The sequence below is a fragment of the Protopterus annectens genome, chromosome 1.part2, assembly GCF_019279795.1.
Source record: "Protopterus annectens isolate FY-2018-M chromosome 1.part2, PAN1.0, whole genome shotgun sequence".
Lineage (NCBI taxonomy): Eukaryota > Metazoa > Chordata > Ceratodontiformes > Protopteridae > Protopterus > Protopterus annectens.
Window position 1 is genome coordinate 529,270,215 of NC_056727.1, and position 16,942 is coordinate 529,287,156.

The window sequence follows — 16,942 nt, forward strand, 5'->3', positions numbered from 1 at the left end:
AAGAGATTTTTATTTTGGACTGCAGCAAAGAATTTGGAGATTTCTGAGCCTAATTTGAGTGTGGCTCTTCAATATCTTACTGAGTTATTGGACAAAGGTTTGTCTTTCTCTTCCATTAAGATTCATGCTGCAGCAATTTCAGCTCACTATGATTGTGACCCACCATTGTTTTCACATCCTTTGTTCAAGCAATTTCTTAGAGGGGCAAAGAATATAAGACCCCCACGTAGAGCTCCTACTCCTGCTTGGGACCTCAATTATGTGTTGGAGAAACTTACTCTACAACCTTTTGAGCCTGCGGCTACTGCTGAACTGAAATACTTGTCATGGAAGACTGCTTTTTTGTTGGCCATTACTTCTGCTAGAAGGGTTTCTGAGTTGCAGGCCCTTATGGCGGTTGAGCCTTTTTTGATTTGTCATAAGGATAGGGTATCATTACGCACTAATCCTTCCTTTATGCCTAAGGTGGTTTCTAGTGTGGCTTTAAACCAAACTATTCATTTGCCTACTTTTTATGCAGATCCCCAAAATAAAGGGGAAAAGATTTTGCACACTTTAGATGTCCACAGGCAATTGCGTTATTATTTAAGCAGGACTAAGGATTTTAGACAGTCTCAGCAGTTGTTTGTTTCTTTTGCTTTGAGTTCGCAGGGCAAGCCTGTGTCAAAACAAACTATTTCTAGGTGGATTGGGTTTTGCATTGCATTTTGTTATTCCCATCATGGCAAGGAGATTCCAGCTGGGATTAGGCCTCATTCCACTAGGGCTACTGCCACTTCAACAGCATTTCTAAGGGGGGTGGCAACTAAGGATATTTTGGAGGCAGCTACTTGGAGTTCAGTGCATACTTTCTCTAAGCATTACCACCTTCCTCTCTACTCTAAGTCCAGGGCTGGTTTTGCCACAGCTATTTTGCAAGGCATGTTATCAGCTCCTGCTTCCTTATGATTTGCCAGCCTCCCTTACCTCTGCTTTGGGATTCTACCCAATAGTTAGGACTGCAGCAATGTGGAATGAAGAACATAGTACAGTTTTGTACCTACCATAAATGTAGATGTTCGAGGATCCACATTGCTGCAGTCCAATTTACCTCCTCCTTCCCTCTGTGTTTAGGGGTGGTTGTGTAGGTGAGATTATATTCTGGTACCTTGTATATATTGTATATATTTTTGGTGCAGGTATGTTTGGTGTTTTTGGTTTTGGCCTTGTCTTTTTAGGGTCTTCTGACATCTGGGGCAAGAAAAGACTGAGGATATGACGTCGGTCATGCGCATTAGTACCCTGACGTACTGACGTCAGTCTAATGCGCCGTGACCGACGTCAGCCATATACTTTGGTATTCGGGCCGACTGGACAGCGGACTACCCAATAGTTAGGACTGCAGCAATGTGGATCCTCGAACATCTACATTTATGGTAGGTACAAAACTGTACTTTTTCCCAGCTATGGCTATACATGCTAAAAGGATCTACTTTAAAATAGCGAATTACCATAATGTCGAGTTGGAGAAACTTCACATTACCAAATACTCACATCATCCAGAAGTTTTCACCGGGAAGGACGGCAGGTGGCCAAGATAGTGAACTTTGCCCTTTTCTCCTTTCTAGTGTGATCTCAGAGTTGGTGTATTTAGTTAGTGGGGGTGTTGGGGTATTTGATTTGCTTCAGTTTGTTTTTTATTTCATGTTGTCCAAGTGTTTACTTAGGTGGTGAAAACTTCCAATGATGTGAACGTTCATTAATGTAATGTTTTGTGATTTTCATCTCACTGTTCTGCAACTGGATATTATGGTAATTTGTTGTTTTAAAGTAGATCTAGCTAAAATATTTGTATGCCCAAAATGCATTGCTGCAATTCCAGAGGAATGTTTGTGTCAGCTGTGCAGCATATGTCAAGTCATTGAGACTTGTAACCCTCGTTGTTACTGCCTGATAACCAGACAGTTGTCTGTCACATAGTAGTTCTTAAAATGGCAAGACTTACACTTGCAGCAAGCTAAATTTTTGTGGTCATTGTTTAATTTAAGAAAATACAGAGTGAACCTATACTCTGATTTCTGTTCAGAAAATGTAAATCTTTCACCTTTTACAAATGATTTTTGTGGAGAGGATTGATAGGATTCTTTTTTGTTTGCTCTATATTTGTAGTGTTTCTCTACCTGTTTAATTAAAGAAATTAATGGTTTTATCTTAGTGTTGTCATTTTAGTTAGGTGTCAGATTATGTCATACCTTCTCTCTATAATTTTCCATAAGTTACTTTTATTTTCTGAAAGTATTCCCCTCAATGTGTAAATCTTACAGTTTTCATCTTGCAGCACAATGTTGTTTTTCAAGCCGCTTTACTGGTTTCGTTGAGGTATTAGGAATTTATCACATCACGAGATGATGTTTCTCTTTGGACTAGATCAGCTAAATTCACACAGCACTATGTTTCCTGTCTATTGTTTTCTGCTTTCGAAATGTTTCCGCATCTTTGTCGATATGTGTTGCACGAGGCATAGCATTACCTGGTGTGCAATCGTTTTTGAGAACCTGTGCATTTCTTAAATACATAATGTTCATAAGAAAGTACATTTCAGATCACTGTTACAGCCATTCACGAACATGTGTAAACATCATTGTTTTCCCAGCTATGGCTATATATGGTTAAACACATTTGAATACCCACAGTGCATTGCTGTGATTCCTGTGGAATGTTTGTCTCAGCTGTGGGCAACATTTCAACTCATTGAAACTTGTGACCCTTGAAGGTCAAGACAGTTGCCTCTTCACTAGTGGTTCTTAAAATGGCAACTTATATATGTTTGTGGTAGTTGTTTAATGTAAGAAAATGCATGCTCTCAGTGTACTCTTGAGTTCTCTTCAGAATGCATAAATCTTTCTCCTTTTAGTAAAGATTTGCATGGAGGCAGTCAGTAAGGGTTTAATGTCTATTTTTGTTAGACTTACATTTGTAGGGTGTCTTTCTGTTTACAAGAGAAATTAGCTGTTTTATATTAGTGTTTTCAGTTTAGGCAGGCTTCAAATGATATCATCCTTTCTTTATCTGGAATTCGCTTAAGGTACCTTTTTCTTCTGATACCATTCCTCTTGCATGGGTAAATCTATTTTTCCATAAGGTACTTTTATCTTCTGAGACTATTCCTCTTACCTATGTACATCTTATGATCTTCATCATGCAGGAGAAGATTGATTTTCAAGCCGCTTTACTGGTTTCCTTGATATATTAGGAATGTAGAAAAAATGACCAATAACTGCTGGGTAAAACACCCTCTGTTCAACAGAGCACAATACAATATTAGTAGGATAACAGAGGAATGTACCATAAGTTGCTTGAAAAAACACTCTGCAAGGAAGTCCTTAAAATCCAAAGATGTAATGCAACGAAAAACAACAAGACAGGAGACTGCAGTATGTGAGCGCTTTCACGTTTGAATCAACGCTTCTTCGCAGTCAAAACGCATGTATTTAAATACAGGAGATGACATCACTGTTAAATCACAAAGCAGCAATGAAATAAAATGCATAATTCATGACTTGATTAAAAATAAACGTATTGGCAAACACTTGTAAAAATACTATAAAATATCACAAAAAAATGCACTGGGAACGATCTCGGAAATATGTGTATAAAAAAGGGGGAAAATGTATGAAGGCAAAAGCAACATAATTAATATATGATTAAGCCTACATAATACATACACATAGATTATTCAATAATAAAGTTAGTGTCTCAATGGTCTGCTGTTTAAAAACGGTTTAAGAGTAACCCTATCATTGAGCCCATATTTATGGGCTTGAAGTTTCAAAATCCATATGCCTTCCCTCTCCTCAGTAAAATTCCTGATGTCACCCAATCTACCACTTTTCATAACCAATTCTAATACCCTGAATCTAAAAAAGTGTGAAGGACCAAGTTCTACAACATGTCTCGCCAATGCATTGTTAGTATTACGTCTATCAATGGCATATATGTGCTGCCTTATACGTTCTCGTAAAGACCTATTGGTCTTACCTACATAAAATTGTTTACAAAGTTGACACTCAGCAACATATATAGCATTGATAGATCTACAATCAGCATAGTTTCTAAAATAGTAAATGCGTCCAGTAGCCGGATGTGTGAAAAAAGTAGAATCAGTTATGTATCTACATTGATTACAGGAACGACATGGAAAAGTCCCATGTCTGTCAGATTGTTTCTGGCTCTCGTGTTCCCTTTCATAGCATAAAAGCCTATTTAATGACTGCATATTCCTATATGCTATGCGGGGTCTATCATCTATCAGGTTCTTAATTTTGTCATCCATTAACAAAAGTTTCCAATTATTATTTAGGACTCTAGTTACATGACTGTTCCTATTAGTAAATGGTATTATTATCCTGTTGACAGGAGCATTAATACAGTCCCTATTAGGTAATAAATGGACACTTGATCGACTCATCAATGGGGCAGCAGAACCTAATCTATGTCGGTCCCCTTCAATAATGTCATTAATAACTTCAAACCTATTGTATCCTCTAGATGTAAAATTCTTAGTTAACTGTGTTTTATAATGTTCGTATACTGAATCCTGAGTGGTCAATCTGGACACTCTCATAACTTGATTTTTCACTATGTTTTTGTGAACATGCTTAGGGTGCATGCTGTTGCGGTGCAAAAGATTATTTTTCCAACATGGTTTCCTAAATAGTTCTGTATCAAAACCATTGGAAGCCTTGATCACTTTGACATCTAAAAAGTCAACAGCACTGTCAGAATGAGAGCATTCAAAACAGAGAAAATCGGTGGTACCATTTAAATATGTCACAAAATCAACCAACTGTTTAACCGTGCCTCCCCACACAATAAAAACATCATCTACAAACCTGTTGTAATGCTTCAAATACTTCCTGAACTCCATATTATCATTAAGTACAAAGGTATCCTCCCAATGTGTCAACACCAAGTTAGCATAGGCGTTGGCACAGCGCGTGCCCATTGCCACCCCTTTGGTTTGTAAATAATATCGGTTGTTATAAAGCAAAACATTATTCTCGAGTATTAGCTCAAGAATAGACATCCATCTACATATCATTTCACCTGTTACTCTGTTCTTCACTAAAAATAGCCTAACAAAGTCCATACCAATATCATTTGGTATTGAGGTGAACAAAGATTTGACAGCAAGCGTAACCAAAAGATCGTCACTACAAAAAAAAGAGGAATCCACAAAGAAGGAAAGGTTCTCCAAGAAATGTGTCGTGTCTCTTAAAATCTGTTTGACGTCTGTGACAATTGGTTTAAACATCTTGTCTAAGTAAATCGACAAGGGCTCAGTGAGCCATCCTCTGCTGGATACAATAGGTCTAAGTGGAGGATTTAGAGGTTCTTTATGGATCTTAGGGAGACCTCTAAAGGAAGGAACTAAAGGATTGTCAACTAAAAAATATCTATAAAGATCATTATCAATGACACTAGTTATCAACAAGTCGTGTAAGCAGCCATGTACATTTTTAATTAAATTACTGAGATCATAATTATGTAAAGGAAGATATGTCTCATGATCTGACAACATAAATTCCATCTTTTCACAGTACATTATTCTATCCATAATCACCACAGCACCTCCCTTGTCAGCTTGTCTGATAGTAATGGCATCATTGTTTCTCAAACTAACAATAGCTTCCTTTTCTTCTATTGTAGTGTTAAAAAAACCTGATTTGATGTGCTTATCGTTATATAAATCAAAAATCTCATTCTCACAGGCTTGCTCAAAGGCCTCTAATAAAGGATGTTGTTGCGGCATAAATGTCGAAGGTTTCCTAAATAAATCGGGTTCATTATTTCCAATCTTGCGAATATCATGCCCATACAGTAACTTCAAACCTAGATTCCTAGTGAAGAACTTAATATCAACAATAATGTCTGTAAGATCGTTACAACTCGAGGGTATGAAACCCAAACCTTTGTTTAAAACAGATGTTTCATGTATATTTAAAACATACCTAGAGATGTTAATAACTAAGTCCTGGAAGTTTGTTTCACTGCTTTCTTCGTTTGTTGGAAGACATCTTCGGTGCTCTTCCTCTTTACTGCCCTGCCCTGTGGAGACCAAGTCCTCCTCTCGAAGGGTTTGAAAGGCAGCGGAAAAGAAGGGTATCCTTCGCCCACACCAAATACTTCATCCTCAGCAGAGATAACACAGGGATCTATAGCTGGTCGCTTCCTGCGTGTGTCTTTCCCATTGTGTTCTAAAGGGACAACTGGCGCCGTTAAGAGATCAGAATCCATATGCCTCTCAGCATGTATAACTGCTTCGACAACTACTTGTCGAGATTTAGGAATCACTGAAGTAGTGTTCATGTCATCAGAAGTCGTATGTACTGAAGTAGATAGATCAGTCACTTCACGCGGGTTTTTTGATGTCGTCATCAAAGGGGCGGATCCATGTTCAGGGTCTCGTTGTATAGTAGTCGATCTTAAAGGCATAGAATCAGCCTTTTTAACGTTGTTAGCATTGTTCACATTAGAATAGAACTTGTCACGGGGCCAAAAAAAGACTTGACCCTTTTGAAAATCTAGAAAGTCCCTCTCAAGCTTTCTTTTCTTATCCTGGAGGGATTTAGTGTCAATAGAAGTTAACATAAGCTTGAGGTCAGATGATAGCGTGGATAGCTCATGATGTCCCAAGAGTCTCGTTAACTCACTCTCCAGATTAATAACTTCTTAACTTGACTGCTATGTTAATGTCTGAAGAAGCGTTGATTCAAACGTGAAAGCGCTCACATACTGCAGTCTCCTGTCTTGTTGTTTTTCGTTGCATTAAATATTTGGATTTTAAGGACTTCCTTGCAGAGTGTTTTTTCAAGCAGCTTATGGTACATTCCTCTGTTATCCTACTAATATTAGGAATGTAGCCACATCACTAGGATGATGTTTCTCATTTTATCATATCAGCTAAATTTATGCAGCATTGTATTTCCTATCTGTAATATTTTTTCTGCTTTGGAAAAATGTCCACATCTTTGTCCACAGGTGCTGCATGAGGCATAGCATTACTTGTGCATTTTCTAAATACAAAATGTTTATAAGAAAGTATATTTGAGAACACAATTACTGCAAGCATGCCCGAATATATGTAGACATAATTGTTTTCCCAGCTATGGCTATACATGCTAAACTGATCTACTTTAAAACAGCGAATTACCATAACATTGAGTTTTAGACACTTTACATTACCGAACGTTCACATCATCAGAAGTTTTCACTGGAAAAGGAGGCGGTTGGTCAAGATAGTGAACTTTGCCCTTTTGTCCTTTGTAGTGCGATCTCAGAGTTGGTATATTTAGTTAGTGGGTGTGTGAGCGGTGTTTTATTTGCTTTGATTTGTTTTTAAATTTATTTTGTCCAAGTGTTTACGCAGTGAAAACTTCCGGTGATGTGCACATTCAGTAATCTGCAATTGGATGTTATGGTAATTTGCTGTTTTAAAGTAGATCCAACTAAACATGTTTGCATACCCACAGTGTACTGCTGTGATTCCTTTGAGAATCAGATATGTGCATTTTCATCTTTAGTTTGAGAACATGCGCATTTCTTAAATATGTAATGTTTATAAGAAAGCATATGTCAGATCACTTTTAGTGCAGCCATTCCCAAATATATGTAAACATCATTGTTTTCCCAGCTATAGTTATATATTATCTTTCTATAATTTTCCATAAGTTACTTTTGTGTTTTGAAAGTATTCCTCTTACATGCAGAAATGTTATGGTCTTCGTCTTGCAGGAGAATGTTGGTTTCAAGCCACTTTACTGCTTTCATTGATATATTAGGAATTTTGTCACATCACTAGATGACTTTTCTGTTTCTACTAAATCAGCTAAATTCACACTGAACTATGTTTCCTGTCTGTAATATTTTGTTCTACTTTGGAAAATTTTCCACATTGTTGTCTACGAGTGTTGCATGAGACACAGCATTAACCATTGTGCAGTCATTAATAATCAGATATGTGTATTTACATCATTAGTTTACAAGGACCTGTGCATTTCCTAAATACATAATATTTATAAGAAAGTATATTTTAAATCACATTTAGTGCAGCCATTCCTGAATATGCAAAGATCATTGTTTTCCCAGCTGTGCTGATAAATGTTTAAACGTATTTACATATCCGCAATGCGTTGCTGCAGTTCCTAGGGGATGTTTGTCTTAGCTGTTGAGCACATGTTAAGTTGTTGAGACTTGTATCCCTCATTCTTACTGCCTGATAACCAGACAGTTGCCTCTTGCATAGTAGTTTTGAAAATGGCAACACTTATATTTGCTGCAAGCTTAATGTTTGTGGTAGTTGTTTAATATAAGAAAGTGCATACTTTATTTGAAGTATGATTTCAGTTAAGAATGTATGCATTTTTTTGTTTTTTATTAAAGTTTTATGTGTATAGAGTTTTGTTAACATTTCAATTGTTTTTTGTTTGCCTTAAATTTGTAGATTTTTGTTTTTGTGTTTAATAACAGAAATTAGCTATTTTATTTTACTGTTGCTATTTTAGGCAGGCATCAGATTATATCATCCCTCTTGTCTTTATAATTTTCCATAAGGTATTTTAATCTTCGACCAGTGTTTCCCCTTGCATTGGTAAATCTTATGATCTATGTGATGCAGCAGAATTTTGTTTTTCAAGACACTTTTCTGTTGTCATTGCCATATTAGGAATTTTGCCACATCATTAGGATGATATTTCTCTTTTTACTACATCAGCTAAATTCACACATTCACAGAGCACTGTATTTCCTGTCTGTAATATATTTTTTTCTGATTTGGAAAAGTTTCCACATCATTGTCTACAAATATTGCATGAAGTACAGCATTACCTGGTGTGCATTCATTAAGAATCAGATATGTGCTTTTATGTCATTAGTTTATGACAAACTGTAAATTTCCTAAAGACATGTTTATACGAAAGTATGTTTGAGGTCACTTATATTGCAGCCATCTCAAATATATAGCTAGATCTTGTTTTTCTTGTGATGTTGATATATGGCTAAACATTTTTGCATACCCACAATGAATTCCTGTGATTCATAAGGAATTTTTAGCACGTTATGTCACTGACACTTCCAGCCCTGGTTGTTATTGCCTGATAACCAGGGAGTTGCCCCTTCCATAGTAGTTCTTAAAATGGTAACACAGGTAGTTGTAGCAAGCTAAATGTTTAATTTAATTTAAATGTTTAATTTGTTTAATGTAATAAAATACATTCATTTTAAGAATTCATACATTTATTTTTTACTTAAAAGATTTTTTTTCACCCTACATATGTTGGGGTTTTCTTTGTCTAGTAGAAAAAGTGACTTGATTTATCTTTGCCCTGTTATTTTAGAGAAGCATCAGATTATATCATCCCTTGTTTCTGTATCATTTTCAGTAAGGTGTTTTTGTATTCTGGTAGTATTCCCTTTGTATGGATAAATCTTATGGTCTTCGTCCTGCAGGTGAATTTTATTTTTCATGCCACTTTATAATGGTGTCATTGATATATTAGGAATTGTGCCACATTACTTGGATGAAGTTTTTCATTTTACTATATCAGCTAAATTTATACATCACTGTATTTTCTATCTGTAATATTTTTTTCTGCTTTGGATATGTTTTCACTTCATTGTATACAAGTGTTGCATGATGCACAACAGTGCCTGGTGTTCAGTGTTTAAGAATCATATATCTGCTTTAACATTATTATTTTATGACAAGCTGTACACTTCCTAAATACGGAATATTTATGAGAAGCTATATTTGAGATCACCTTTAGTGTAGCTATTCCCAAATATGTAATCAGACCTTATTTTCCTTGCAATGCTGATATATGGTTAAATGTATTTGTATACCCACAACACATTGCTTGGATTCTTGAGGAATTTTTATCTTGGCTATGGAGTACTTGTCAAGTCATTGACATTTGGAACCCTTGTTTTTATTACCTGATGATCAGACATTGTCTCATCTATAGTAGCTCCTAAAATGACAACACATGTTTTTAACAAGCTAAATATGTGTGGAATTTGTTTGTTAAAAAAGAAATACAGATTTTAAGTGTATCCTGAGTTCTATAAAAATGCATTAATCTTTCACTTTTTACTAAGTGTTTTATGAATATGTTCAGTAGGAGTTTATTTGCTTTTTTGTTTGCTCTATATTTGTAGGGATTTTCTGTGTGTTTAATAAGAGAAAGTAACTGTTTATTTTAGGGTTGTTTTTTTAATGACTTATCAGATTATACCAGCCCTTTTCAGTATCATTTTTCATTAGGAGTTTTTTTATTTTCTGTTGGTATTCAGCTCGAATGGATTGATCTTATTACTTTTAACATGCAGATAAATTTTGTTTTTAAGCCCTTTTCTAATTATGTCAGTGGTATGTTAGGAATTTTGGTATATCTTTGGGAAAATGTTTATCCTTTTACAACACCAGCTAAATTCGCACTACATTTTGTGAACTATGTTTGTTGCTTTTGGAAATATTTGCATGTTGTTTTCTCTGTGTATGTTGTGAGGTGTTGCAGTAATTAGTGTCCAATATGTAATGGTAGCATATTGGCTTTTAAGTCATGTTTATGACAAGCTAAGAATGTTGTGTGGCTTTTGCGCTATTCTTCATGCTGTTGAGTAAATAAATGAAGTTCAGATGGAATTTTTTGGAGTTCATTTCTTTTGTTTACTTTTGCATTTGTTGTTTTTGTGACATTGATTTTTGCATGTCACATTGGAAGAACTCCTGTTTATTGGAATTTGTGCTTTCTTTCAGTTTTCTGTTGTGACACCTGTAGAGACTGTGGTACAACTACAGGCTAATGGTAATGATGACATGACACAGATTCTTGATTCATAGTCTGATCACATAGTGGCAGTATCTGCCTTCTTCCTGGGTGGACATCTGCCCATAATAGACTGAAGTTAAAGCATCACCCATAAATGTACATGAGGCAATGCAGTCTGAGTGCTCACCACCCCCAAAGGAGAGTGATCCCCTGTGGCTGTAGCTATGAGAGATGCTGTCACTGTGGCTACAATAGTAGATAAGTACACTAAATATGAAGTGGATATACCCATCATTTTACAGTCTCGCTGAAGTGTCTTATGGTGGCATGTCACATTTAGCCCCTGACATGCAGATGACAATTGGGATCAATCAGTAGATATACCACAGTATCATTCTGGCACCACATGCTGTGATTCAGTCCATTCTGGCATGGACATGATTGCATTGTTGCATGGCATCAGTGAGAATATGGAAGTCTGAGCTACATTAATGATCGGTCTTATAAGGTCTGTGGAGGCACACACTGCTTCCATGTCCACCTTGTTGCAAAGGATTGCCAGTTACACTATCACTGCTGACACTGGCAATGTTGTTTGAGAGCAAGTTGTACACAATGGGAGGCTATATAGGGGAGGCATTCTGGAATACACAGTCCTTGCCTATGCCTTAATGAGTACAGCACTCTGTCACACCCTTATTGTGGGTTTTCATGACATTCAGCCTTCACTGGCAGAACACCCCATGAACTTACCCCTTCCAGGTCACAGTCCCCAGTCACACACCACCCCTGTCATGGAGATCCCAAATCTCAGTGCAGCAAGCCAACATTATGGCCATAGATCCTGGTAGCTTAATTGTACCTCCACCACACTGCAGAAAGAAAGTGTCTGTGGGCCAGATTACCCAGTACTTTGAGCCTGCCACCTCTGCATTAGGCCATGATCACATAATGTAACCCCATCCATCCTGTCACAGAGGTAAATTGTCTCTGGCACATAGTACATCTCATGTTGATACTCCCCATCTCTTACTCCTGTGAAATGCCTATTCATCTAGTGTGTGTGTGTGTGTGTGTGTGTGTGTGTTTATGTTTGTGCACATATGTGTGTATGTTTGTGCATGTGTGTGTGAACAGACTTGTGTGATTGTATCTGGTCACTTGTGCACATGATGCATGGTGTGGCTCAAACATACAGTGACTTGCATAGCTTGATATTAATACCACATGTATCATGTTTGATGTGTGCGACACTAAACTATCACTTTGAACTTATCGTGACCTTTAAGTTTGGACCACATATCACCACTTAATGGCCTATACGTGTGGATCTCATATCACCACAGAAAAATTAATTTATGAAGGTGCTGCATGCTGTACTTGCTGTACTGGACTGGAGCCAAAGTCTTCTTAAGACACAAAGTCTTGCTGGCTGTTAACACAGAGGGCAGGATTCACGATGGCTTGCACAGAGTCTAAGAGTAGTGTAAGACTCCATGCAGCCATCTCGATCCAGGAACAGCCTGAATGTGCGTGTAAGAGAGCACCTAAAACGGCTCTTACACGGGAAGGGCGTGGATATGCTAATTACCTCACTGGCAGCCGAAAGGTATGCAAATTAGGCAAATTTGCGATCCAGGAAGCAGAAACCTGCCTGTGTAAGAGCCATGTTATCTGCAGAAATGTACTCAGTTGATAACTGAGTACCATTCTGCAAATAACACAATGGAGCCTTGTCAGCTCCAAATAAAGGTTGCAAATGTCGCAGGCAGCATGCCAATGGCCAAATATGTGGCCACTGGCAACGTAACCTGATGCAAACATGAAATATTTTTTTTTTTTTTTCGGCGATCGCTGATGTTTAAACGTAGTGCAGCGTCGTGCAAACCGGCTGCGCTATAAAAAAACAAAAAATAAAAATATTAAACCCACAAATGTTGGTTTATGCAAAGCATGAGTATACAATGGAAGGGAATAGCAGGGTAAAACAACATGGCCACCGAGTAGGGGTTGCTAAGGGGGAAGCGGAGTGTAAGACATGTAACTAAGCATTAGTAGGCAATCCTATGTAAATGAGTGGTAGGATAGTGAATCGCACTGTTACATAGAAAATGAGCACAATCCGTGCAGTGTAGGAGTAGGATAAGGGGGAGTAACAGAGTTGGAGATAGGTGACATCACAGGGGGGAATGTATGAAAGGAATGCAGCTCATTGGAGCACAGTGGCATGTGAAAGCTATCAGTCACACATCATGGAAAGAGGAGTGTCAACAAGTAGACATGGGAAAGCCAAGAAATGGAAGGTGTACATGATGGATAACACCAAAGTTTCTTGCTGGGCATGCATGCGCGCGAGTGCGTGCTGGTAGGCACGAGTAAGATAGAGTGCACGCGTGTAAGCATGAGTGCGCGCGTTTAAGGCAGAATACGCATGTAGGAGCCTGTTTAAACACCTGTATGTTTGTTTGCACTGGTGTGCGCGCATTTTAACCCAAATAAGCAGATTCTAATCCGATCAAGCATGTGTGCGCGCATGTTAGCCACTGTGAGCGTGTTTTTGCTGGTATGCGCGTTGCTCCCCCCTGAGGAAACAGAAGGGAAAAGGAAGCATGGGAAATAGTAGGAAGCTAGCAGAAATTACTGGCAGAGCTAGCAGGTGAAAACAATCAGAAGCAGGCAATTACACAGGCAGAACAGTAGCCCAGCCCAGCACTTAAAACTCTGCAAACAACAGTGCAGAATGTTTCTCTCAAGAGACACTGCAACAGAGGAGTAAGCTACTAGAAGTGAAAACTGAAAAAGCTTCACTCAGACCAAAAATGCTAGGGGCTGCCATAGCTGTTTTAAGGAGACATATACAACTTGTTCAGGGTGGTGACTATGCAAATGCTGCCAGACAACCCACAGTGAGGAGACGGAGAAGAGTGTACAGGCCCAGGGTCACCTACCAGGGGTTACATGAGCTGGAGATAGTGGAGTGCTGTAGAGTGGACAGAGACCTCCTGCAGCAAATTGTTGAGCTGTGCAGGCCACGCCTTACACACAGAACCAACAGAGGGGAACCCATCCCAGTGGAAACCAAGGTATATGTTGGCCTAAGAATACTAGCAACAGGTACCTTCCAGAGACCCAACTGGTGATATGATGGGGATATCACAGGCATCAGCATCCAGGGTACTGCACCAGTTCCTGGATGCCATGTCAGCACATGTCAGTGAGCATGTATATTTCCCCAATTCCCATGAGGTATTGGCCAGCAATATGCGTCTCTTCCAGCAAATAGCGGAATACCCTGAGGTAGTGGGTGCAATAGACTGCACACATATACGTATCAAAGCACCAGCCGGTGAGCGGGGTAGGGCCTACATTAACCGCAAGGGCTTCCCCTCCATCAACTGCCAGGTCATGTGTGATGCCCAGGGCATAATAATGAATGTGTGTGCTGGCTGACTTGGAAGCTACCAAGATTCCCATATCTGGCATCTGACACAGCTGTACCAGACATTTGCCAATGGGGACATCCCACATGGTCACTTAGTGGGGATGCTGGCTATGCACTGGAGCCGTGGCTGATGACACCCATCAGAAACGCACACACACCTGAACAAGAACGCTGTAATGAGGCACATGCACAAACACGAAATGTAATTGAGCGTGTGTTTGGGCTGCTCAAGTCATGGTTCCGGTGCCTGGACACATCTGGTGGAGCCTTGCAGTACTCACCAACTACATGTACCCAAATTGTCATGGTATGTGCTATGCTACATAATATGATTCTGCGAAAACAGCTGCAGCAGGACCAGCATAGGGCTGGGCCAAACAGAACCCCACCATTGCCAAGCCAATCACAGGCAGAGCGTGACTCGGAGGAGGAACAACCTGAGCCTGCCCCAGTAGGCAAAAGGAGGCGTGCCCAGTATGCCTTGGCCTTGGCAAAGCGGCAACGCATAGCACATACACTGGCTCAGTAGGAACCCAGGAAATGATACCTCTCTCTCTGACTCACACATATAGTAAAAGGGATGCCTAAGTTGACACAACCTTCTATCAAACATGTACAGGGAGTGTAGTATGTGCATCCAACATAGACAGCCCTGCAGCACCACCTGAGGCATGATTGCCATGTGTTAAGCAATGTAACACCATGTATTATATGCAAACATGATGACCCTGACTAACATCCTACCCTTACCAAGCATGATGCCAGAATATAAAGACAAGATGATCAATTACAATAATTGGCTTAAGTATTGCCATTAGTCAAAGGGGATCCAATGCGTGCCAGCCTGGGATGACATGCTGAGCAAGACACGATGCTCCACCTCCATAGGTATCACAAGGGATAAGAACCTAGATGTAATGCTACCCAATGCCAGATGTCCAAACTGAAAGATGCATGCAGTCTAAACTCCCCTCAGCATGGTGAATGTTGATATCTGTCCTGTAACAGAAAACTGGGTTAAGGCTCACAAGAGCACCCTAACACTACCAGGTTACACCTCATACCGTGCTTTACAGCCCCAAAACATGGAACAAACTACAAAAGGAGGGTGAGTAGCAATAATTGTCAAGGATAACAACACCCCCATGTTGGTACCACAACAAGAAGCAGCATGGATTATCCATGCTCAAATAACAGTGGCTAAGACTGCCTGCCAGTTTGTAGCCTGCTACAGACTACCCTCCTAATGCCAGGAACTGCACTTGGCCTATGTTGGAACACATAGAAATATCAAGCTCTCCAAACAACATTATATTGGGTGACTGAAAATACTCAAACATAGACTGGGAGCATTATCCCAGCACCAACACCCTAGGCCAAAGGTTCCTAGAATCCATAAATCAAAATGCTCAGGAACAATGTACCACTCCCACAAGAGGGGTAAGCATACTGGATGTGATAATCAGCAACATGGGTACTCTATGGCTAGATGAGAAGTGTATTCCTCACTGGTAAGATCAGACCATAGAGTAATCACACTGGATATTCACATCCGGACCACAGTCCCTGGCCAGAAAACCACAGTAAAGGAAATGTTGCACTCCTCCAAACTGATGTGAAATCCATTAAAGGCCCTGTGCCTGTGGAAAATATGGGCCACACCTCAGAACCCTTTATAAATGCATTCTGTGAACACAGTCAGGAATGCATGGATTATGCAATCCCAAATAAAACCAAGGCCCAATACCATACACACAGGCATCTGGCATGGTGGACCACAGCCATTACCAAACCATGCAAGAGAATGAGGAAATCACCACATGATAGAGCAAACCCAAAAAGGGAAGTAATCTCTGATCAGTATTATGGCAATAATATATGGCCAGTCATAAAATCCACTAAGGCCCGCTACAACAAGTTGAATCTGTGAATCTTGGGCAATGTTACACCTGCCCCATGTAGACAGACAACCCCCTCCACCCACCAAGAAATACAAATATATGTGAGAGATGCAAGCACGTCTCCAAACTGGAGGCTGAGCTCTCTCAACTCAGTACTGTCTAAACTAGTCAGGAGGAGAAGGTAACCACACACACCACAAACCCAGTCACATAGACCTATCACAACTGCAAACCAAATACATAAACACACAAAAACATTCCTGGAGGCTCTAATTAAAAACCACCAAATCAACAGAGGCCTCCAAAGCAGACACCCAAGCAACCACTACCCCCAAACATAGCACATGCAACACATAGTACACAAAGTCGGTGTGCCAAACAGTCACAGCCCGTAAGGACAAACAACATGCCTGATACACTTGTAATAGGTGACTCCATAGTCAGACACACTGATGTCCTGCTCACGTGACTGAACAAGGAAAAGGGTACAGTAAGCTGCCTGTAGGCTGCTACAATCCGCCACATAACACAATCATGCAGGTCACTCCAAAGCAAGTACAAATATGACTCAGTCATTGTCCATGCTGGTGTGAATGACTTGAGACGTACCTCCCTGGACTACATGTAAAGAGACATAGAGGAGCTCTCTGATTATGTAGGCCAGGCCGGTATGACTCTGACCCTGAGCAGCATCCTACCCCCACCAAGAATGATGCCACAGTACAAACACAGAATGATCAGCTTTAACAATTGGCTCAGTTACTGGTGTCATTCCAAGGGGATACAATGTG

The 16,942-nt window shown here is 39.5% G+C and overlaps 1 protein-coding gene and 1 non-coding gene across 5 annotated transcripts in view; both read left to right on the forward strand.

Annotated features, from left to right (window-relative positions):
- The window catches only part of DHX57 (DExH-box helicase 57), a 2,066,546-nt gene that overhangs the window by 1,309,025 nt on the left and 740,579 nt on the right, over positions 1–16,942 (forward strand). The gene's annotated exons all lie outside the window — the stretch shown is intronic.
- LOC122792567 lies at positions 2,849–2,963 on the forward strand. The gene has a single exon (XR_006363382.1). It is a non-coding gene; the product is annotated as a U5 spliceosomal RNA (small nuclear RNA).